This window comes from Triturus cristatus, chromosome 8 (assembly GCF_964204655.1).
Source record: "Triturus cristatus chromosome 8, aTriCri1.1, whole genome shotgun sequence".
Classification (NCBI taxonomy): Eukaryota; Metazoa; Chordata; class Amphibia; order Caudata; family Salamandridae; genus Triturus; species Triturus cristatus.
In genome coordinates, this window is record NC_140591.1 from 1,620,822,520 (window position 1) to 1,620,846,660 (window position 24,141).

Genomic DNA, 24,141 nt, shown 5'->3' on the forward strand with positions numbered 1-24,141 from the left:
TGTTTACGAGACAGGCGCTTTAACCACTTAGCAACAGCACCTATTTTAGTGATACAGAAGGGATCATTAATTTAGTATTGGTGATCAAATTCTGTGCCTGTGCTAAAGTGTCTTAATATGTATTCTAATGTTAAACAAGCAAGGATTCCTAATCTGTAAACAAGAATAGCTATGTTGTATTACAAAACAACACATTTTAAACTCAATCCCATATTTTGAATAGTTCATAAATAAGTGTTTTACATATATTCATCAATATTGCTCAAATCTAGGGTTATATTTCATCTGCCTCTTGCTCATTGAAATACCTTTTTGATTTTTGCAATCACAGTATTGTTACTATAATATTGAAAACACTTTCAGTTTTTATTAGGTTTAAGATGATCTGTTCAACCGAAAGATAAATCAGACTTTTCTAATTGAATTGAATCGCAGGACGACTTAATGAAAATAGTTTTTTTATATAAGAATGAGGAAAGCAAGGCCTGGTGAGATTTGAACTCAGGATCTCCTGTTTACTAGACAGGCGCTTTAACCAGCTAAGCCACAGCTCCCTCTTAAAAAAGTTTTAAGGAACAGTTTGCCATATGGTGTTCAAGAGAAACCTGAGTTTTTCACTTTCATAATCATTTCTCAGTTCAGAAAACGCACTACTCAAATAGTTTAGACGAGGATACTGATCCTATTGATAAACACCTCATTGATATATTGCTTATCCTGTTCATAAATGTTTTAATTATGCCTTCTTTAAGAATGCATTACTTGAATTCAACTCTAGAATGATTTTTTATCTCTATTTTGCTCTTTGTCACTCTTTTTCCCTTTTTCATTCAAAGCATTACTTTGAAAATCTTCACAATACCATGTTTTTTTGTTTTTCAATTTAAGATGACCCATTCTAATGTTCACAGAACAACACTTTTCTTTTTAGATGTATTACACATTTGCGTGACGAAAATTATTTTTACATGTAAGGACCAATAATAAGGTGCTGCTGAGATTTGAACTCAGGATTTCCTGTTTACGAAACAGGCGCTTTAACCACTTAGCCACAGCACCTACTTTAGTGATACAGAAGGGATCATTAATTTAGTATTGGTGATCAAATTCTGTGCCTGTGTTAAAGTGTCTTAATATGTATTCTAATGTTAAACAAGCAAGGATTCCTAATCTGTAAACACGAATAGCTATGTTGTATTACAAAAGAACACATTTTAAACTCAGTCCCATATTTTGAATAGTTCATAAATAAGTGTTTTACATATATTAATCAATATTGCTCAAATCTAGGGTTATATTTCATCTGCCTCTTGCTCATTGAAATACCTTTTTGATTTTTGCAATCACAGTATTGTTACTATAATATTGAAAACACTTTCAGTTTTTATTAAGTTTAAGATGATCTGTTCAACCGAAAGATAAATCAGACTTTTCTAATTTAATTGAATCGCAGGACGAATTAATGAAAATAGTTTTTTATTTAAGAATGAGGAAAGCAAGGCACTGCTGAGATTTGAACTCAGGATCTCCTGTTTACTAGACAGGCGCTTTAACCAGCTAAGCGACAGCACCCTCTTGAAAATGCTTTAAGGAACAGTTTGCCATATGGTGTTCAAGAGAATCCTGAGTTTTTCACTTTCATAATAATTTCTCAGTTCAGAAAACGCTCTACTCAACTACTTTAGACGAGGATACTGATCCTATTGATAAACACCTCATTGATATATTGCTTATCCTGTTCATAAATGTTTTAATTATGCCTTCTTTAAGAATGCATTACTTGATTTCAACTCTAGAATGATTTTTTATCTCTCTTTTGCTCTTTGTCACTCTTTTTTCCCTTTTTCATTCAAAGCATTACTTTGACAATCTTCACAATACCACGTTTTTTTGTTTTTCAATTTAAGATGACCCATTCTAATGTTCACAGAACAACACTTTTCTTTTTAAAATGTATTAAACATTTGCGTGATGAAAATTATTTTTACATATAAGGACCAATAATAAGGTGCTGTTGAGATTTGAAATCAGGTTTTCCTGTTTACGAGACAGGCGTTTTAACCACTTAGCCACAGCGCCTACTTTAGTGATATAGAAGGGATCATTAATTTAGTATTGGTGATCAAATTCTATGCCTGTGTTAAAGTGTCTTAATATGTATTCTAATGTTAACCAAGCAAGGATTCCTAATCTGTAAACAAGAATAGCTATGTTGTATTACAAAAGAACACAATTTAAACTCAATCCCATATTTTGAATAGTTCATAAATAAGTGTTTTACATATATTCATCAATATTGCAAAAATCTAGGGTTATATTTCATCTGCCTCTTGCTCATTGAAATACCTTTTTGATTTTTGCAATCACAGTATTGTTACTATAATATTGAAAACACTTTCAGTTTTTATTAGGTTTAAGATGATCTGTTCAACCGAAAGATAAATCAGACTTTTCTAATTGAATTGAATCGCAGGACGACTTAATGAAAATAGTTTTTTATATAAGAATGAGGAAAGCAAGGCACTGCTGAGATTTGAACTCAGGATCTCCTGTTTACTAGACAGGCGCTTCAACCAGCTAAGCCACAGCACCCTCTTGAAAATGTTTTAAGGAACAGTTTGCCATACGGTGTTCAAGAGAATCCTGAGTTTTTCACTTTCATAATCATTTCTCAGTTCAGAAAACGCTCTACTCAACTACTTTAGACGAGGATACTGATCCTATTCATAAACACCTCATTGATATATTGCTTATCTTGTTCATAAATGTTTTCATCATGCCTTCTTTAAGAATGCATTACTTGAATTCAACTCTAGAATGATTTTTTATCTCTATTTTGCTCTTTGTCACTCTTTTTTCCCTTTTTCATTCAAAACATTACTTTGAAAATCTTCGCAACACCACGTTTTTTTGTATTTCAATTTAAGATGACCCATTCTAATGTTCACAGAACAATACTTTTCTTTTTAAAACGCATTAAACATTTGCGTGATGAAAATTATTTTTACATGTAAGGACCAATAATAAGGTGCTGCTGACATTTGAACTCAGGATTTCCTGTTTACGAGACAGACGCTTTAACCACTTAGCAACAGCACCTATTTTAGTGATACAGAAGGGATCATTAATTTAGTATTGGTGATCAAATTCTGTGCCTGTGTTAAAGTGTCTTAATATGTATTCTAATGTTAAACAAGCAAGGATTCCTAATCTGTAAACACGAATAGCTATGTTGTATTACAAAAGAACACATTTTAAACTCAATCCCATATTTTGAATAGTTCATAAATAAGTGTTTTACATATATTCATCAATATTGCTCAAATCTAGGGTTATATTTCATCTGCCTCTTGCTCATTGAAATACCTTTTTGATTTTTGCAATCACAGTATTGTTACTATAATATTGAAAACACTTTCAGTTTTTATTAGGTTTAAGATGATCTGTTCAACCGAAAGATAAATCAGACTTTTCTAATTTAATTGAATCGCAGGACGACTTAATGAAAATAATTTTTTATTTAAGAATGAGGAAAGCAAGGCACTGCTGAGATTTGAACTCAGGATCTCCTGTTTACTAGACAGGCGCTTTAACCAGCTAAGCCACAGCACCCTCTTGATAAAGGTTTAAGGAACAGTTTGCCATATGGTGTTCAAGAGAAACCTGAGTTTTTCACTTTCATTATCATTTCTCAGTTCAGAAAATGCACTACTCAAATAGTTTAGACGAGGATACTGATCCTATTGATAAACACCTCATTGATATATTGCTTATCCTGTTCATAAATGTTTTAATTATGCCTTCTTTAAGAATGCATTACTTGAATTCAACTCTAGAATGATTTTTTATCTCTATTTTGCTCTTTGTCACTCTTTTTTCCCTTTTTCATTCAAAGCATTACTTTGAAAATCTTCACAATACCATGTTTTTTTGTTTTTCAATTTAAGATGACCCATTCTAATGTTCACAGAACAACACTTTTCTTTTTAAATGTATTAAACATTTGCGTGACGAAAATTATTTTTACATGTAAGGACCAATAATAAGGTGCTGCTGAGATTTGAACTCAGGATTTCCTGTTTACGAGACAGGCGCTTTAACCACTTAGCCACAGCACCTATTTTAGTGATACAGAAGGGATAATTAATTTAGTATTGGTGATCAAATTCTGTGCCTGTGTTAAAGTGTCTTAAAATGTATTCTAATGTTAAACAAGCAAGGATTCCTAATCTGTAAACACGAATAGCTATGTTGTATTACAAAAGAACACATTTTAAACTCAATCCCATATTTTGAATAGTTCATAAATAAGTGTTTTACATATATTCATCAATATTGCTCAAATCTAGGGTTATATTTCATCTGCCTCTTGCTCATTGAAATACCTTTTTGATTTTTGCAATCACAGTATTGTTACTATAATATTGAAAACACTTTCAGTTTTTATTAGGTTTAAGATGATCTGTTCAACCGAAAGATAAATCAGACTTTTCTAATTGAATTGAATCGCAGGACGACTTAATGAAAATAGTTTTTTATATAAGAATGAGGAAAGCAAGGCACTGCTGAGATTTGAACTCAGGAACTCCTGTTTACTAGACAGGCGCTTTAACCAGCTAAGCCACAGCACCCTCTTGAAAATTCTTAAAGGAACAGTTTGCCATATGGTGTTCAAGAGAATCCTGAGTTTTTCACTTTCATAATCATTTCTCAGTTCAGAAACGCACTACTCAAATAGTTTAGACGAGGATACTGATCCTATTCATAAACACCTCATTGATATATTGCTTATCCTGTTCATAAATGTTTTAATTATGCCTTCTTTAAGAATGCATTACTTGATTTCAACTCTAGAATGATTTTTCATTTCTATTTTGCTCTTTGTCACTCTTTTTTCCCTTTTTCATTCAAAGCATTACTTTGAAAATCTTCACAATACCACGTTTTTTTGTTTTTCAATTTAAGATGACCCATTCTAATGTTCACAGAACAACACTTTTCTTTTTAAAATGTATTAAACATTTGCGTGATGAAAAATATTTTTACATGTAAGGACCAATAATAAGGTGCTGCTGAGATTTGAAATCAGGATTTCCTGTTTACAAGACAGGCGCTTTAACCACTTAGCCACAGCACCTATTTTAGTGATACAGAAGGGATCATTAATTTAGTATTGGTGATCAACTTCTGTGCCTGTGTTAAAGTGTCTTAATATGTATTCTAATGTTAAACAAGCAAGGATTCCTAATCTGTAAACAAGAATAGCTATGTTGTATTAAAAAAGAACACATTTTAAACTCAATCCCATATTTTGAATAGTTTATAAATAAGTGTTTTACATATATTCATCAATATTGCTCAAATCTAGGGTCATATTTCATCTGCCTCTTGCTCATTGAAATACCTTTTTGATTTTGCAATCACAGTATTGTTACTATAATATTGAAAACACTTTCAGTTTTTATTAGGTTTAAGATGATCTGTTCAACCGAAAGATAAATCAGACTTTTCTAATTTAATTGAATCGCAGGACGACTTGATGAAAATAGTTTTTTATATAAGAATGAGGAAAGCAAGGCACTGCTGAGATTTCAACTCAGGATCTCCTGTTTACTAGACAGGAGCTTTAACCAGCTAAGCAACAGCACCCTCTTGAAAATGCTTTAAGGAACAGTTTGCCATATGGTGTTCAAGAGAATCCTGAGTTTTTCACTTTCATAATCATTTCTCTGTTCAGAAAACGCTCTACTCAACTACTTTAGACGAGGATACTGATCCTATTCATAAACACCTCATTGATATATTGCTTATCTTGTTCATAAATGTTTTAATCATGCCTTCTTTAAGAATGCATTACTTGAATTCAACTCTAGAATGATTTTTTATCTCTATTTTGCTCTTTGTCACTCTTTTTTCCCTTTTTCATTCAAAACATTACTTTGAAAATCTTCACAAAACCACGTTTTTTTGTTTTTCAATTTAAGATGACCCATTCTAATGTTCACAGAACAATACTTTTCTTTTTAAAATGTATTAAACATTTGCGTGATGAAAATTATTTTTACATGTAAGGACCAATAAGAAGGTGCTGCTGAGATTTGAACTCAGGATTTCCTGTTTACGAGACAGGCGCTTTAACCACTTAGCCACAGCACCTATTTTAGTGATACAGAAGGGATCATTAATTTAGTATTGGTGATCAAATTCTGTGCCTGTGTTAAAGTGTCTTAATATGTATTCTAATGTTAAACAAGCAAGGATTCCTAATCTGTAAAAAAGAATAGCTATGTTGTATTACAAAAGAACACATTTTAAACTCAATCCCATATTTTTAATAGTTCATAAATAAGTGTTTTACATATATTCATCAATATTGCTCAAATCTAGGGTTATATTTCATCTGCCTCTTGCTCATTGAAATACCTTTTTGATTTTTGCAATCACAGTATTGTTACTATAATATTGAAAACACTTTCAGTTTTTATTAGGTTTAAGATGATCTGTTCAACCGAAAGATAAATCAGACTTTTCTAATTGAATTGAATCGCAGGACGACTTAATGAAAATAGTTTTTTTATATAAGAATGAGGAAAGCAAGGCCTGGTGAGATTTGAACTCAGGATCTCCTGTTTACTAGACAGGCGCTTTAACCAGCTAAGCCACAGCACCCTCTTGAAAATGCTTTAAGGAACAGTTTGCCATATGGTGTTCAAGAGAAACCTGAGTTTTTCACTTTCATAATCATTTCTCAGTTCAGAAAACGCTCTACTCAACTACTTTAGACGAGGATACTGATCCTATTCATAAACACCTCATTGATATATTGCTTATCTTGTTCATAAATGTTTTAATCATGCCTTCTTTAAGAATTCATTACTTGAATTCAACTCTAGAATGATTTTTTATCTCTATTTTGCTCTTTGTCACTCTTTTTTCCCTTTTTCATTCAAAACATTACTTTGAAAATCTTCACAACACCACGTTTTTTTGTTTTTCAATTTAAGATGACCCATTCTAATGTTCACAGAACAATACTTTTCTTTTTAAAACGCATTAAACATTTGCGTGATGAAAATTATTTTTACATGTAAGGACCGATAATAAGGTGCTGCTGACATTTGAACTCAGGATTTCCTGTTTACGAGACAGGCGCTTTAACCACTTAGCCACAGCACCTACTTTAGTGATACAGAAGGGATCATTAATTTAGTATTGGTGATCAAATTCTGTGCCTGTGTTAAAGTGTCTTAATATGTATTCTAATGTTAAACAAGCAAGGATTCCTAATCTGTAAACACGAATAGCTATGTTGTATTACAAAAGAACACATTTTAAACTCAATCCCATATTTTGAATAGTTCATAAATAAGTGTTTTACATATATTCATCAATACTGCTCAAATCTAGGGTCATATTTCATCTGCCTATTGCTCATTGAAATACCTTTTTGATTTTGCAATCACAGTATTGTTACTATAATATTGAAAACAATTTCAGTTTTTATTAGGTTTAAGATGATCTGTTCAACCGAAAGATAAATCAGACTTTTCTAACTGAATTGAATCGCAGGACGACTTAATGAAAATAGTTTTTGATTTAAGAATGAGGAATGCAAGGCACTGCTGAGATTTGAACTCAGGATCTCCTGTTTACTAGACAGGGGCTTTAACCAGCTAAGCCACAGCACCCTCTTGAAAATGCTTTAAGGAACAGTTTGCCATATGGTGTTCAAGAGAAACCTGAGTTTTTCACTTTCATAATAATTTCTCAGTTCAGAAAACGCTCTACTCAACTACTTTAGACGAGGATACTGATCCTATTGATAAACACCTCATTGATATATTGCTTATCCTGTTCATAAATGTTTTAATTATGCCTTCTTTAAGAATGCATTACTTGATTTCAACTCTAGAATGATTTTTTATCTCTCTTTTGCTCTTTGTCACTCTTTTTTCCCTTTTTCATTCAAAGCATTACTTTGACAATATTCACAATACCACGTTTTTTTGTTTTTCAATTTAAGATGACCCATTCTAATGTTCACAGAACAACACTTTTCTTTTTAAAATGTATTAAACATTTGCGTGATGAAAATTATTTTTACATATAAGGACCAATAATAAGGTGCTGTTGAGATTTGAAATCAGGTTTTCCTGTTTACGAGACAGGCGCTTTAACCACTTAGCCACAGCGCCTACTTTAGTGATATAGAAGGGATCATTAATTTAGTATTGGTGATCAAATTCTATGCCTGTGTTAAAGTGTCTTAATATGTATTCTAATGTTAAACAAGCAAGGATTCCTAATCTGTAAACAGGAATAGCTATGTTGTATTAAAAAAGAACACATTTTAAACTCAATCCCATATTTTGAATAGTTCATAAATACGTGTTTTACATATATTCATCAATATTGCTCAAATCTAGGGTTATATTTCATCTGCCTCTTGCTCATTGAAATACCTTTTTGATTTTTGCAATCACAGTATTGTTACTATAATATTGAAAACACTTTCAGTTTTTATTAGGTTTAAGATGATCTGTTCAACCGAAAGATAAATCAGACTTTTCTAATTGAATTGAATCGCAGGACGACTTAATGAAAATAGTTTTTTATATAAGAATGAGGAAAGCAAGGCACTGCTGAGATTTGAACTCAGGATCTCCTGTTTACTAGACAGGCGCTTCAACCAGCTAAGCCACAGCACCCTCTTGAAAATGCTTTAAGGAACAGTTTGCCATACGGTGTTCAAGAGAATCCTGAGTTTTTCACTTTCATAATCATTTCTCAGTTCAGAAAACGCTCTACTCAACTACTTTAGACGAGGATACTGATCCTATTCATAAACACCTCATTGATATATTGCTTATCTTGTTCATAAATGTTTTAATCATGCCTTCTTTAAGAATGCATTACTTGAATTCAACTCTAGATCGATTTTTTATCTCTATTTTGCTCTTTGTCACTCTTTTTTCCCTTTTTCATTCAAAACATTACTTTGAAAATCTTCGCAACACCACGTTTTTTTGTATTTCAATTTAAGATGACCCATTCTAATGTTCACAGAACAATACTTTTCTTTTTAAAACGCATTAAACATTTGCGTGATGAAAATTATTTTTACATGTAAGGACCAATAATAAGGTGCTGCTGACATTTGAACTCAGGATTTCCTGTTTACGAGACAGACGCTTTAACCACTTAGCAACAGCACCTATTTTAGTGATACAGAAGGGATCATTAATTTAGTATTGGTGATCAAATTCTGTGCCTGTGTTAAAGTGTCTTAATATGTATTCTAATGTTAAACAAGCAAGGATTCCTAATCTGTAAACACGAATAGCTATGTTGTATTACAAAAGAACACATTTTAAACTCAATCCCATATTTTGAATAGTTCATAAATAAGTGTTTTACATATATTCATCAATATTGCTCAAATCTAGGGTTATATTTCATCTGCCTCTTGCTCATTGAAATACCTTTTTGATTTTTGCAATCACAGTATTGTTACTATAATATTGAAAACACTTTCAGTTTTTATTAGGTTTAAGATGATCTGTTCAACCGAAAGATAAATCAGACTTTTCTAATTTAATTGAATCGCAGGACGACTTAATGAAAATAATTTTTTATTTAAGAATGAGGAAAGCAAGGCACTGCTGAGATTTGAACTCAGGATCTCCTGTTTACTAGACAGGCGCTTTAACCAGCTAAGCCACAGCACCCTCTTGAAAAAGGTTTAAGGAACAGTTTGCCATATGGTGTTCAAGAGAAACCTGAGTTTTTCACTTTCATAATCATTTCTCAGTTCAGAAAACGCACTACTCAAATAGTTTAGACGAGGATACTGATCCTATTGATAAACACCTCATTGATATATTGCTTATCCTGTTCATAAATGTTTTAATTATGCCTTCTTTAAGAATGCATTACTTGAATTCAACTCTAGAATGATTTTTTATCTCTATTTTGCTCTTTGTCACTCTTTTTTCCCTTTTTCATTCAAAGCATTACTTTGAAAATCTTCACAATACCATTTTTTTTTGTTTTTCAATTTAAGATGACCCATTCTAATGTTCACAGAACAACACTTTTCTTTTTAAATGTATTAAACATTTGCGTGACGAAAATTATTTTTACATGTAAGGACCAATAATAAGGTGCTGCTGAGATTTGAACTCAGGATTTCCTGTTTACGAGACAGGCGCTTTAACCACTTAGCCACAGCACCTATTTTAGTGATACAGAAGGGATAATTAATTTAGTATTGGTGATCAAATTCTGTGCCTGTGTTAAAGTGTCTTAAAATGTATTCTAATGTTAAACAAGCAAGGATTCCTAATCTGTAAACCCGAATAGCTATGTTGTATTACAAAAGAACACATTTTAAACTCAATCCCATATTTTGAATAGTTCATAAATAGGTGTTTTACATATATTCATCAATATTGCTCAAATCTAGGGTTATTTTTCATCTGCCTCTTGCTCATTGAAATACCTTTTTGATTTTTGCAATCACAGTATTGTTACTATAATATTGAAAACACTTTCAGTTTTTATTAGGTTTAAGATGATCTGTTCAACCGAAAGATAAATCAGACTTTTCTAATTGAATTGAATCGCAGGACGACTTAATGAAAATAGTTTTTTATATAAGAATGAGGAAAGCAAGGCACTGCTGAGATTTGAACTCAGGAACTCCTGTTTACTAGACAGGCGCTTTAACCAGCTAAGCCACAGCACCCTCTTGAAAATGCTTAAAGGAACAGTTTGCCATATGGTGTTCAAGAGAATCCTGAGTTTTTCACTTTCATAATCATTTCTCAGTTCAGAAAACGCTCTACTCAACTACTTTAGACGTGGATACTGATCCTATTCATAAACACCTCATTGATATATTGCTTATCTTGTTCATAAATGTTTTAATCATGCCTTCTTTAAGAATGCATTACTTGAATTCAACTCTAGAATGATTTTTTATCTCTATTTTGCTCTTTGTCACTCTTTTTTCCCTTTTTCATTCAAAACATTACTTTGAAAATCTTCACAACACCACGTTTTTTTGTTTTTCAATTTAAGATGACCCATTCTAATGTTCACAGAACAATACTTTTCTTTTTAAAACGCATTAAACATTTGCGTGATGAAAAATTTTTTTACATGTAAGGACCAATAATAAGGTGCTGCTGACATTTGAACTCAGGATTTCCTGTTTACAAGACAGGCGCTTTAACCACTTAGCAACAGCACCTATTTTAGTGATACAGAAGGGATCATTAATTTAGTATTGGTGATCAAATTCTGTGCCTGTGTTAAAGTGTCTTAATATGTATTCTAATGTTAAACAAGCAAGGATTCCTAATCTGTAAACAAGAATAGCTATGTTGTATTACAAAAGAACACAATTTAAACTCAATCCCATATTTTGAATAGTTCATAAATAAGTGTTTTACATATATTCATCAATATTGCAAAAATCTAGGGTTATATTTCATCTGCCTCTTGCTCATTGAAATACCTTTTTGATTTTTGCAATCACAGTATTGTTACTATAATATTGAAAACACTTTCAGTTTTTATTAGGTTTAAGATGATCTGTTCAACCGAAAGATAAATCAGACTTTTCTAATTGAATTGAATCGCAGGACGACTTAATGAAAATAGTTTTTTTATATAAGAATGAGGAAAGTAAGGCACTGCTGAGATTTGAACTCAGGATCTCCTGTTTACTAGACAGGCGCTTTAACCAGCTAAGCCACAGCACCCTCTTGAAAATGCTTTAAGGAACAGTTTGCCATATGGTGTTCAAGAGAAACCTGAGTTTTTCACTTTCATAATCATTTCTCAGTTCAGAAAACGCACTACTCAAATAGTTTAGACGAGGATACTGATCCTATTCATAAACACCTCATTGATATATTGCTTATCCTATTCATAAATGTTTTAATTATGCCTTCTTTAAGAATGCATTACTTGATTTCAACTCTAGAATGATTTTTCATTTCTATTTTGCTCTTTGTCACTCTTTTTTCCCTTTTTCATTCAAAGCATTACTTTGAAAATCTTCACAATACCACGTTTTTTTGTTTTTCAATTTAAGATGACCCATTCTAATGTTCACAGAACAACACTTTTCTTTTTAAAATGTATTAAACATTTGCGTGATGAAAAATATTTTTACATGTAAGGACCAATAATAAGGTGCTGCCGAGATTTGAACTCAGGATTTCCTGTTTACAAGACAGGCGCTTTAACCACTTAGCCACAGCACCTATTTTAGTGATACAGAAGGGATCATTAATTTAGTATTGGTGATCAACTTCTGTGCCTGTGTTAAAGTGTCTTAATATGTATTCTAATGTTAAACAAGCAAGGATTCCTAATCTGTAAACAAGAATAGCTATGTTGTATTAAAAAAGAACACATTTTAAACTCAATCCCATATTTTGAATAGTTTATAAATAAGTGTTTTACATATATTCATCAATATTGCTCAAATCTAGGGTCATATTTCATCTGCCTCTTGCTCATTGAAATACCTTTTTGATTTTGCAATCACAGTATTGTTACTATAATATTGAAAACACTTTCAGTTTTTATTAGGTTTAAGATGATCTGTTCAACCGAAAGATAAATCAGACTTTTCTAATTTAATTGAATCGCAGGACGACTTGATGAAAATAGTTTTTTATATAAGAATGAGGAAAGCAAGGCACTGCTGAGATTTCAACTCAGGATCTCCTGTTTACTAGACAGGAGCTTTAACCAGCTAAGCAACAGCACCCTCTTGAAAATGCTTTAAGGAACAGTTTGCCATAGGGTGTTCAAGAGAATCCTGAGTTTTTCACTTTCATAATCATTTCTCTGTTCAGAAAACGCTCTACTCAACTACTTTAGACGAGGATACTGATCCTATTCATAAACACCTCATTGATATATTGCTTATCTTGTTCATAAATGTTTTAATCATGCCTTCTTTAAGAATGCATTACTTGAATTCAACTCTAGAATGATTTTTTATCTCTATTTTGCTCTTTGTCAATCTTTTTACCTTTTTCATTCAAAACATTACTTTGAAAATCTTCACAACACCACGTTTTTTTGTTTTTCAATTTAAGATGACCCATTCTAATGTTCACAGAACAATACTTTTCTTTTTAAAACGCATTAAACGTTTGCGTGATGAAAATTATTTTTACATGTAAGGACCAATAATAAGGTGCTGCTGACATTTGAACTCAGGGTTTCCTGTTTACGAGACAGGCGCTTTAACCACTTAGCAACAGCACCTATTTTAGTGATACAGAAGGGATCATTAATTTAGTATTGGTGATCAAATTCTGTGCCTGTGTTAAAGTGTCTTAATATGTATTCTAATGTTAAACAAGCAAGGATTCCTAATCTGTAAACAAGAATAGCTATGTTGTATTACAAAAGAACACATTTTAAACTCAATCCCATATTTTGAATAGTTCATAAATAAGTGTTTTACATATATTCATCAATATTGCTCAAATCTGGGGTTATATTTCATCTGCCTCTTGCTCAGAAATACCTTTTTGATTTTGCAATCACAGTATTGTTACTATAATATTGAAAACACTTTCAGTTTTTATTAGGTTTAAGATGATCTGTTCAACCGAAAGATAAATCAGACTTTTCTAATTGAATTGAATCGCAGGACGACTTAATGAAAATAGTTTTTTATATAAGAATGAGGAAAGCAAGGCACTGCTGAGATTTGAACTCAGGATCTCCTGTTTACTAGACAAGCGCTTTAACCAGCTAAGCCACAGCACCCTCTTGAAAATGCTTTAAGCAACAGTTTGCCATATGGTGTTCAAGAGAATCCTGAGTTTTTCACTTTCATAATCATTTCTCAGTTCAGTAAACGCTCTACTCAACTACTTTAGACGAGGATACTGATCCTATTCATAAACACCTCATTGATATATTGCTTATCTTGTTCATAAATGTTTTAATCATGCCTTCTTTAAGAATGCATTAATTGAATTCAACTCTAGAATGATTTTTTATCTCTATTTTGCTCTTTGTCACTCTTTTTTCCCTTTTTCATTCAAAACATTACTTTGAAAATCTTCACAAAACCACGTTTTTTTGTTTTTCAATTTAAGATGACCCATTCTAATGTTCACAGAACAATACTTTTCTTTTTAAAATGTATTAAACATTTGCGTGATGAAAATTATTTTTACATGTAAGGACCAATAATAAGGTGCTGCTGAGATTTGAACTCAGGATTTCCTGTTTACGAGACAGGCGCTTTAACCACTTAGACACAGCACCTATTTTAGTGATACAGAAGGAATCATTAATTTAGTATTGGTGATCAAATTCTGTGCCTGTGTTAAAGTGTCTTAATATGTATTCTAATGTTAAACAAGCAAGGATTCCTAATCTGTAAAAAAGAATAGCTATGTTGTATTACAAAAGAACACATTTTAAACTCAATCCCATATTTTTAATAGTTCATAAATAAGTGTTTTACATATATTCATCAATATTGCTCAAATCTAGGGTTATATTTCATCTGCCTCTTGCTCATTGAAATACCTTTTTGATTTTTGCAATCACAGTATTGTTACTATAATATTGAAAACACTTTCAGTTTTTATTAGGTTTAAGATGATCTGTTCAACCAAAAGATAAATCAGACTTTTCTAATTGAATTGAATCGCAGGACGACTTAATGAAAATAGTTTTTTTATATAAGAATGAGGAAAGCAAGGCCTGGTGAGATTTGAACTCAGGATCTCCTGTTTACTAGACAGGCGCTTTAACCAGCTAAGCCACAGCACCCTCTTGAAAATGCTTTAAGGAACAGTTTGCCATATGGTGTTCAAGAGAAACCTGAGTTTTTCACTTTCATAATCATTTCTCAGTTCAGAAAACGCTCTACTCAACTACTTTAGACGAGGATACTGATCCTATTCATAAACACCTCATTGATATATTGCTTATCTTGTTCATAAATGTTTTAATCATGCCTTCTTTAAGAATTCATTACTTGAATTCAACTCTAGAATGATTTTTTATCTCTATTTTGCTCTTTGTCACTCTTTTTTCCCTTTTTCATTCAAAACATTACTTTGAAAATCTTCACAACACCACGTTTTTTTGTTTTTCAATTTAAGATGACCCATTCTAATGTTCACAGAACAATACTTTTCTTTTTAAAACGCATTAAACATTTGCGTGATGAAAATTATTTTTACATGTAAGGACCGATAATAAGGTGCTGCTGACATTTGAACTCAGGATTTCCTGTTTACGAGACAGGCGCTTTAACCACTTAGCAACAGCACCTATTTTAGTGATACAGAAGGGATCAATAATTTAGTATTGGTGATCAAATTCTGTGCCTGTGTTAAAGTGTCTTAATATGTATTCTAATGTTAAACAAGCAAGGATTCCTAATCTGTAAACAAGAATAGCTATGTTGTATTACAAAACAACACATTTTAAACTCAATCCCATATTTTGAATAGTTCATAAATAAGTGTTTTACATATATTCATCAATATTGCTCAAATCTAGGGTTATATTTCATCTGCCTCTTGCTCATTGAAATACCTTTTTGATTTTTGCAATCACAGTATTGTTACTATAATATTGAAAACACTTTCAGTTTTTATTAGGTTTAAGATGATCTGTTCAACCGAAAGATAAATCAGACTTTTCTAATTGAATTGAATCGCAGGACGACTTAATGAAAATAGTTTTTTATATAAGAATGAGGAAAGCAAGGCACTGCTGAGATTTGAACTCAGGAACTCCTGTTTACTAGACAGGCGCTTTAACCAGCTAAGCCACAGCACCCTCTTGAAAATGCTTAAAGGAACAGTTTGCCATATGGTGTTCAAGAGAATCCTGAGTTTTTCACTTTCATAATCATTTCTCAGTTCAGAAAACGCTCTACTCAACTACTTTAGACGTGGATACTGATCCTATTCATAAACACCTCATTGATATATTGCTTATCTTGTTCATAAATGTTTTAATCATGCCTTCTTTAAGAATGCATTACTTGAATTCAACTCTAGAATGATTTTTTATCTCTATTTTGCTCTTTGTCACTCTTTTTTCCCTTTTTCATTCAAAACATTACTTTGAAAATCTTCACAACACCACGTTTTTTTGTTTTTCAATTTAAGATGACCCATTCTAATGTTCACAGAACAATACTTTTCTTTTTAAAACGCATTAAACATTTGCGTGACGAAAAATTTTTTTACATGTAAGGACCAATAATAAGGTGCTGCTGACATTTGAACTCAGGATTTCCTGTTTACAAGACAGGCGCTTTAACCACTTAGCAACAGCACCTATTTTAGTGATACAGAAGGGATCATTAATTTAGTATTGGTGATCAAATTCTGTGCCTGTGTTAAAGTGTCTTAATATGTATTCTAATGTTAAACAAGCAAGGATTCCTAATCTGTAAACAAGAATAGCTATGTTGTATTACAAAAGAACACAATTTAAACTCAATCCCATATTTTGAATAGTTCATAAATAAGTGTTTTACATATATTCATCAATATTGCAAAAATCTAGGGTTATATTTCATCTGCCTCTTGCTCATTGAAATACCTTTTTGATTTTTGCAATCACAGTATTGTTACTATAATATTGAAAACACTTTCAGTTTTTATTAGGTTTAAGATGATCTGTTCAACCGAAAGATAAATCAGACTTTTCTAATTGAATTGAATCGCAGGACGACTTAATGAAAATAGTTTTTTTATATAAGAATGAGGAAAGTAAGGCACTGCTGAGATTTGAACTCAGGATCTCCTGTTTACTAGACAGGCGCTTTAACCAGCTAAGCCACAGCACCCTCTTGAAAATGCTTTAAGGAACAGTTTGCCATATGGTGTTCAAGAGAAACCTGAGTTTTTCACTTTCATAATCATTTCTCAGTTCAGAAAACGCACTACTCAAATAGTTTAGACGAGGATACTGATCCTATTCATAAACACCTCATTGATATATTGCTTATCCTATTCATAAATGTTTTAATTATGCCTTCTTTAAGAATGCATTACTTGATTTCAACTCTAGAATGATTTTTCATTTCTATTTTGCTCTTTGTCACTCTTTTTTCCCTTTTTCATTCAAAGCATTACTTTGAAAATCTTCACAATACCACGTTTTTTTGTTTTTCAATTTAAGATGACCCATTCTAATGTTCACAGAACAACACTTTTCTTTTTAAAATGTATTAAACATTTGCGTGATGAAAAATATTTTTACATGTAAGGACCAATAATAAGGTGCTGCCGAGATTTGAACTCAGGATTTCCTGTTTACAAGACAGGCGCTTTAACCACTTAGCCACAGCACCTATTTTAGTGATACAGAAGGGATCATTAATTTAGTATTGGTGATCAACTTCTGTGCCTGTGTTAAAGTGTCTTAATATGTATTCTAATGTTAAACAAGCAAGGATTCCTAATCTGTAAACAAGAATAGCTATGTTGTATTAAAAAAGAACACATTTTAAACTCAATCCCATATTTTGAATAGTTTATAAATAAGTGTTTTACATATATTCATCAATATTGCTCAAATCTAGGGTCATATTTCATCTGCCTCTTGCTCATTGAAATACCTTTTTGATTTTGCAATCACAGTATTGTTACTATAATATTGAAAACACTTTCAGTTTTTATTAGGTTTAAGATGATCTGTTCAACCGAAAGATAAATCAGACTTTTCTAATTTAATTGAATCGCAGGACGACTTGATGAAAATAGTTTTTTATATAAGAATGAGGAAAGCAAGGCACTGCTGAGATTTCAACTCAGGATCTCCTGTTTACTAGACAGGAGCTTTAACCAGCTAAGCAACAGCACCCTCTTGAAAATGCTTTAAGGAACAGTTTGCCATAGGGTGTTCAAGAGAATCCTGAGTTTTTCACTTTCATAATCATTTCTCTGTTCAGAAAACGCTCTACTCAACTACTTTAGACGAGGATACTGATCCTATTCATAAACACCTCATTGATATATTGCTTATCTTGTTCATAAATGTTTTAATCATGCCTTCTTTAAGAATGCATTACTTGAATTCAACTCTAGAATGATTTTTTATCTCTATTTTGCTCTTTGTCAATCTTTTTACCTTTTTCATTCAAAACATTACTTTGAAAATCTTCACAACACCACGTTTTTTTGTTTTTCAATTTAAGATGACCCATTCTAATGTTCACAGAACAATACTTTTCTTTTTAAAACGCATTAAACGTTTGCGTGATGAAAATTATTTTTACATGTAAGGACCAATAATAAGGTGCTGCTGACATTTGAACTCAGGGTTTCCTGTTTACGAGACAGGCGCTTTAACCACTTAGCAACAGCACCTATTTTAGTGATACAGAAGGGATCATTAATTTAGTATTGGTGATCAAATTCTGTGCCTGTGTTAAAGTGTATTAATATGTATTCTAATGTTAAACAAGCAAGGATTCCTAATCTGTAAACAAGAATAGCTATGTTGTATTACAAAAGAACACATTTTAAACTCAATCCCATATTTTGAATAGTTCATAAATAAGTGTTTTACATATATTCATCAATATTGCTCAAATCTGGGGTTATATTTCATCTGCCTCTTGCTCAGAAATACCTTTTTGATTTTGCAATCACAGTATTGTTACTATAATATTGAAAACACTTTCAGTTTTTATTAGGTTTAAGATGATCTGTTCAACCGAAAGATAAATCAGACTTTTCTAATTGAATTGAATCGCAGGACGACTTAATGAAAATAGTTTTTTATATAAGAATGAGGAAAGCAAGGCACTGCTGAGATTTGAACTCAGGATCTCCTGTTTACTAGACAAGCGCTTTAACCAGCTAAGCCACAGCACCCTCTTGAAAATGCTTTAAGCAACAGTTTGCCATATGGTGTTCAAGAGAATCCTGAGTTTTTCACTTTCATAATCATTTCTCAGTTCAGTAAACGCTCTACTCAACTACTTTAGACGAGGATACTGATCCTATTCATAAACACCTCATTGATATATTGCTTATCTTGTTCATAAATGTTTTAATCATGCCTTCTTTAAGAATGCATTAATTGAATTCAACTCTAGAATGATTTTTTATCTCTATTTTGCTCTTTGTCACTCTTTTTTCCCTTTTTCATTCAAAACATTACTTTGAAAATCTTCACAAAACCACGTTTTTTTGTTTTTCAATTTAAGATGACCCATTCTAATGTTCACAGAACAATACTTTTCTTTTTAAAATGTATTAAACATTTGCGTGATGAAAATTATTTTTACATGTAAGGACCAATAATAAGGTGCTGCTGAGATTTGAACTCAGGATTTCCTGTTTACGAGACAGGCGCTTTAACCACTTAGACACAGCACCTATTTTAGTGATACAGAAGGAATCATTAATTTAGTATTGGTGATCAAATTCTGTGCCTGTGTTAAAGTGTCTTAATATGTATTCTAATGTTAAACAAGCAAGGATTCCTAATCTGTAAAAAAGAATAGCTATGTTGTATTACAAAAGAACACATTTTAAACTCAATCCCATATTTTTAATAGTTCATAAATAAGTGTTTTACATATATTCATCAATATTGCTCAAATCTAGGGTTATATTTCATCTGCCTCTTGCTCATTGAAATACCTTTTTGATTTTTGCAATCACAGTATTGTTACTATAATATTGAAAACACTTTCAGTTTTTATTAGGTTTAAGATGATCTGTTCAACCAAAAGATAAATCAGACTTTTCTAATTGAATTGAATCGCAGGACGACTTAATGAAAATAGTTTTTTTATATAAGAATGAGGAAAGCAAGGCCTGGTGAGATTTGAACTCAGGATCTCCTGTTTACTAGACAGGCGCTTTAACCAGCTAATCCACAGCACCCTCTTGAAAATGCTTTAAGGAACAGTTTGCCATATGGTGTTCAAGAGAAACCTGAGTTTTTCACTTTCATAATCATTTCTCAGTTCAGAAAACGCTCTACTCAACTACTTTAGACGAGGATACTGATCCTATTCATAAACACCTCATTGATATATTGCTTATCTTGTTCATAAATGTTTTAATCATGCCTTCTTTAAGAATTCATTACTTGAATTCAACTCTAGAATGATTTTTTATCTCTATTTTGCTCTTTGTCACTCTTTTTTCCCTTTTTCATTCAAAACATTACTTTGAAAATCTTCACAACACCACGTTTTTTTGTTTTTCAATTTAAGATGACCCATTCTAATGTTCACAGAACAATACTTTTCTTTTTAAAACGCATTAAACATTTGCGTGATGAAAATTATTTTTACATGTAAGGACCGATAATAAGGTGCTGCTGACATTTGAACTCAGGATTTCCTGTTTACGAGACAGGCGCTTTAACCACTTAGCAACAGCACCTATTTTAGTGATACAGAAGGGATCAATAATTTAGTATTGGTGATCAAATTCTGTGCCTGTGTTAAAGTGTCTTAATATGTATTCTAATGTTAAACAAGCAAGGATTCCTAATCTGTAAACAAGAATAGCTATGTTGTATTACAAAACAACACATTTTAAACTCAATCCCATATTTTGAATAGTTCATAAATAAGTGTTTTACATATATTCATCAATATTGCTCAAATCTAGGGTTATATTTCATCTGCCTCTTGCTCATTGAAATACCTTTTTGATTTTTGCAATCACAGTATTGTTACTATAATATTGAAAACACTTTCAGTTTTTATTAGGTTTAAGATGATCTGTTCAACCGAAAGATAAATCAGACTTTTCTAATTTAATTGAATCGCAGGACGACTTAATGAAAATCATTTTTTATTTAAGAATGAGGAAAGCAAGGCACTGCTGAGATTTGAACTCAGGATCTCCTGTTTACTAGACAGGCGCTTTAACCAGCTAAGCCACAGCACCCTCTTGAAAAAGTTTTAAGGAACAGTTTGCCATATGGTGTTCAAGAGAAACCTGAGTTTTTCACTTTCATAATCATTTCTCAGTTCAGAAAACGCACTACTCAAATAGTTTAGACGAGGATACTGATCCTATTGATAAACACCTCATTGATATATTGCTTATCCTGTTCATAAATGTTTTAATTATGCCTTCTTTAAGAATGCATTACTTGAATTCAACTCTAGAATGATTTTTTATCTCTATTTTGCTCTTTGTCACTCTTTTTCCCTTTTTCATTCAAAGCATTACTTTGAAAATCTTCACAATACCATGTTTTTTTGTTTTTCAATTTAAGATGACCCATTCTAATGTTCACAGAACAACACTTTTCTTTTTAGATGTATTAAACATTTGCGTGACGAAAATTATTTTTACATGTAAGGACCAATAATAAGGTGCTGCTGAGATTTGAACTCAGGATTTCCTGTTTACGAGACAGGCGCTTTAACCACTTAGCCACAGCACCTACTTTAGTGATACAGAAGGGATCATTAATTTAGTATTGGTGATCAAATTCTGTGCCTGTGTTAAAGTGTCTTAATATGTATTCTAATGTTAAACAAGCAAGGATTCCTAATCTGTAAACACGAATAGCTATGTTGTATTACAAAAGAACACATTTTAAACTCAATCCCATATTTTGAATAGTTCATAAATAAGTGTTTTACATATATTCATCAATATTGCTCAAATCTGGGGTTATATTTCATCTGCCTCTTGCTCAGAAATACCTTTTTGATTTTGCAATCACAGTATTGTTACTATAATATTGAAAACACTTTCAGTTTTTATTAGGTTTAAGATGATCTGTTCAACCGAAAGATAAATCAGACTTTTCTAATTGAATTGAATCGCAGGACGACTTAATGAAAATAGTTTTTTATATAAGAATGAGGAAAGCAAGGCACTGCTGAGATTTGAACTCAGGATCTCCTGTTTACTAGACAAGCGCTTTAACCAGCTAAGCCACAGCACCCTCTTGAAAATGCTTTAAGCAACAGTTTGCCATATGGTGTTCAAGAGAATCCTGAGTTTTTCACTTTCATAATCATTTCTCAGTTCAGTAAACGCTCTACTCAACTACTTTAGACGAGGATACTGATCCTATTCATAAACACCTCATTGATATATTGCTTATCTTGTTCATAAATGTTTTAATCATGCCTTCTTTAAGAATGCATTAATTGAATTCAACTCTAGAATGATTTTTTATCTCTATTTTGCTCTTTGTCACTCTTTTTTCCCTTTTTCATTCAAAACATTACTTTGAAAATCTTCACAAAACCACGTTTTTTTGTTTTTCAATTTAAGATGACCCATTCTAATGTTCACAGAACAATACTTTTCTTTTTAAAATGTATTAAACATTTGCGTGATGAAAATTATTTTTACATGTAAGGACCAATAATAAGGTGCTGCTGAGATTTGAACTCAGGATTTCCTGTTTACGAGACAGGCGCTTTAACCACTTAGACACAGCACCTATTTTAGTGATACAGAAGGGATCATTAATTTAGTATTGGTGATCAAATTCTGTGCCTGTGTTAAAGTGTCTTAATATGTATTCTAATGTTAAACAAGCAAGGATTCCTAATCTGTAAAAAAGAATAGCTATGTTGTATTACAAAAGAACACATTTTAAACTCAATCCCATATTTTTAATAGTTCATAAATAAGTGTTTTACATATATTCATCAATATTGCTCAAATCTAGGGTTATATTTCATCTGCCTCTTGCTCATTGAAATACCTTTTTGATTTTTGCAATCACAGTATTGTTACTATAATATTGAAAACACTTTCAGTTTTTATTAGGTTTAAGATGATCTGTTCAACCAAAAGATAAATCAGACTTTTCTAATTGAATTGAATCGCAGGACGACTTAATGAAAATAGTTTTTTTATATAAGAATGAGGAAAGCAAGGCCTGGTGAGATTTGAACTCAGGATCTCCTGTTTACTAGACAGGCGCTTTAACCAGCTAAGCCACAGCACCCTCTTGAAAATGCTTTAAGGAACAGTTTGCCATATGGTGTTCAAGAGAAACCTGAGTTTTTCACTTTCATAATCATTTCTCAGTTCAGAAAACGCTCTACTCAACTACTTTAGACGAGGATACTGATCCTATTCATAAACACCTCATTGATATATTGCTTATCTTGTTCATAAATGTTTTAATCATGCCTTCTTTAAGAATTCATTACTTGAATTCAACTCTAGAATGATTTTTTATCTCTATTTTGCTCTTTGTCACTCTTTTTTCCCTTTTTCATTCAAAACATTACTTTGAAAATCTTCACAACACCACGTTTTTTTGTTTTTCAATTTAAGATGACCCATTCTAATGTTCACAGAACAATACTTTTCTTTTTAAAACGCATTAAACATTTGCGTGATGAAAATTATTTTTACATGTAAGGACCGATAATAAGGTGCTGCTGACATTTGAACTCAGGATTTCCTGTTTACGAGACAGGCGCTTTAACCACTTAGCAACAGCACCTATTTTAGTGATACAGAAGGGATCAATAATTTAGTATTGGTGATCAAATTCTGTGCCTGTGTTAAAGTGTCTTAATATGTATTCTAATGTTAAACAAGCAAGGATTCCTAATCTGTAAACAAGAATAGCTATGTTGTATTACAAAACAACACATTTTAAACTCAATCCCATATTTTGAATAGTTCATAAATAAGTGTTTTACATATATTCATCAATATTGCTCAAATCTAGGGTTATATTTCATCTGCCTCTTGCTCATTGAAATACCTTTTTGATTTTTGCAATCACAGTATTGTTACTATAATATTGAAAACACTTTCAGTTTTTATTAGGTTTAAGATGATCTGTTCAACCGAAAGATAAATCAGACTTTTCTAATTGAATTGAATCGCAGGACGACTTAATGAAAATAGTTTTTTATATAAGAATGAGGAAAGCAAGGCACTGCTGAGATTTGAACTCAGGAACTCCTGTTTACTAGACAGGCGCTTTAACCAGCTAAGCCACAGCACCCTCTTGAAAATGCTTAAAGGAACAGTTTGCCATATGGTGTTCAAGAGAATCCTGAGTTTTTCACTTTCATAATCATTTCTCAGTTCAGAAAACGCTCTACTCAACTACTTTAGACGTGGATACTGATCCTATTCATAAACACCTCAT

General features: G+C 31.7%; 18 non-coding genes across 18 annotated transcripts; all 18 read right to left on the reverse strand.

Annotated features, from left to right (window-relative positions):
• Window positions 1-986: 986 nt before the first annotated feature.
• On the reverse strand, window positions 987-1,059 carry TRNAT-CGU (transfer RNA threonine (anticodon CGU)). The gene has a single exon. It is a non-coding gene; the product is annotated as a tRNA-Thr (tRNA).
• Window positions 1,060-3,538: 2,479 nt separating this feature from the next.
• Window positions 3,539-3,612, reverse strand: TRNAT-AGU (transfer RNA threonine (anticodon AGU)). The gene has a single exon. It is a non-coding gene; the product is annotated as a tRNA-Thr (tRNA).
• Window positions 3,613-4,045: 433 nt separating this feature from the next.
• TRNAT-CGU (transfer RNA threonine (anticodon CGU)) lies at window positions 4,046-4,118 on the reverse strand. The gene has a single exon. It is a non-coding gene; the product is annotated as a tRNA-Thr (tRNA).
• A 439-nt stretch (window positions 4,119-4,557) lies between these two features.
• Window positions 4,558-4,631, reverse strand: TRNAT-AGU (transfer RNA threonine (anticodon AGU)). Its single transcript has one exon. It is a non-coding gene; the product is annotated as a tRNA-Thr (tRNA).
• A 1,452-nt stretch (window positions 4,632-6,083) lies between these two features.
• TRNAT-CGU (transfer RNA threonine (anticodon CGU)) lies at window positions 6,084-6,156 on the reverse strand. The gene has a single exon. It is a non-coding gene; the product is annotated as a tRNA-Thr (tRNA).
• A 947-nt stretch (window positions 6,157-7,103) lies between these two features.
• TRNAT-CGU (transfer RNA threonine (anticodon CGU)) lies at window positions 7,104-7,176 on the reverse strand. The gene has a single exon. It is a non-coding gene; the product is annotated as a tRNA-Thr (tRNA).
• Window positions 7,177-9,654: 2,478 nt separating this feature from the next.
• On the reverse strand, window positions 9,655-9,728 carry TRNAT-AGU (transfer RNA threonine (anticodon AGU)). The gene has a single exon. It is a non-coding gene; the product is annotated as a tRNA-Thr (tRNA).
• Window positions 9,729-10,161: 433 nt separating this feature from the next.
• On the reverse strand, window positions 10,162-10,234 carry TRNAT-CGU (transfer RNA threonine (anticodon CGU)). The gene has a single exon. It is a non-coding gene; the product is annotated as a tRNA-Thr (tRNA).
• A 439-nt stretch (window positions 10,235-10,673) lies between these two features.
• Window positions 10,674-10,747, reverse strand: TRNAT-AGU (transfer RNA threonine (anticodon AGU)). The gene has a single exon. It is a non-coding gene; the product is annotated as a tRNA-Thr (tRNA).
• A 947-nt stretch (window positions 10,748-11,694) lies between these two features.
• TRNAT-AGU (transfer RNA threonine (anticodon AGU)) lies at window positions 11,695-11,768 on the reverse strand. Its single transcript has one exon. It is a non-coding gene; the product is annotated as a tRNA-Thr (tRNA).
• Window positions 11,769-14,237: 2,469 nt separating this feature from the next.
• Window positions 14,238-14,310, reverse strand: TRNAT-CGU (transfer RNA threonine (anticodon CGU)). The gene has a single exon. It is a non-coding gene; the product is annotated as a tRNA-Thr (tRNA).
• Window positions 14,311-15,769: 1,459 nt separating this feature from the next.
• TRNAT-AGU (transfer RNA threonine (anticodon AGU)) lies at window positions 15,770-15,843 on the reverse strand. Its single transcript has one exon. It is a non-coding gene; the product is annotated as a tRNA-Thr (tRNA).
• A 947-nt stretch (window positions 15,844-16,790) lies between these two features.
• TRNAT-AGU (transfer RNA threonine (anticodon AGU)) lies at window positions 16,791-16,864 on the reverse strand. Its single transcript has one exon. It is a non-coding gene; the product is annotated as a tRNA-Thr (tRNA).
• A 2,469-nt stretch (window positions 16,865-19,333) lies between these two features.
• TRNAT-CGU (transfer RNA threonine (anticodon CGU)) lies at window positions 19,334-19,406 on the reverse strand. The gene has a single exon. It is a non-coding gene; the product is annotated as a tRNA-Thr (tRNA).
• Window positions 19,407-20,865: 1,459 nt separating this feature from the next.
• On the reverse strand, window positions 20,866-20,939 carry TRNAT-AGU (transfer RNA threonine (anticodon AGU)). Its single transcript has one exon. It is a non-coding gene; the product is annotated as a tRNA-Thr (tRNA).
• A 432-nt stretch (window positions 20,940-21,371) lies between these two features.
• Window positions 21,372-21,444, reverse strand: TRNAT-CGU (transfer RNA threonine (anticodon CGU)). The gene has a single exon. It is a non-coding gene; the product is annotated as a tRNA-Thr (tRNA).
• A 944-nt stretch (window positions 21,445-22,388) lies between these two features.
• On the reverse strand, window positions 22,389-22,461 carry TRNAT-CGU (transfer RNA threonine (anticodon CGU)). Its single transcript has one exon. It is a non-coding gene; the product is annotated as a tRNA-Thr (tRNA).
• Window positions 22,462-23,920: 1,459 nt separating this feature from the next.
• Window positions 23,921-23,994, reverse strand: TRNAT-AGU (transfer RNA threonine (anticodon AGU)). Its single transcript has one exon. It is a non-coding gene; the product is annotated as a tRNA-Thr (tRNA).
• Window positions 23,995-24,141: the final 147 nt, after the last annotated feature.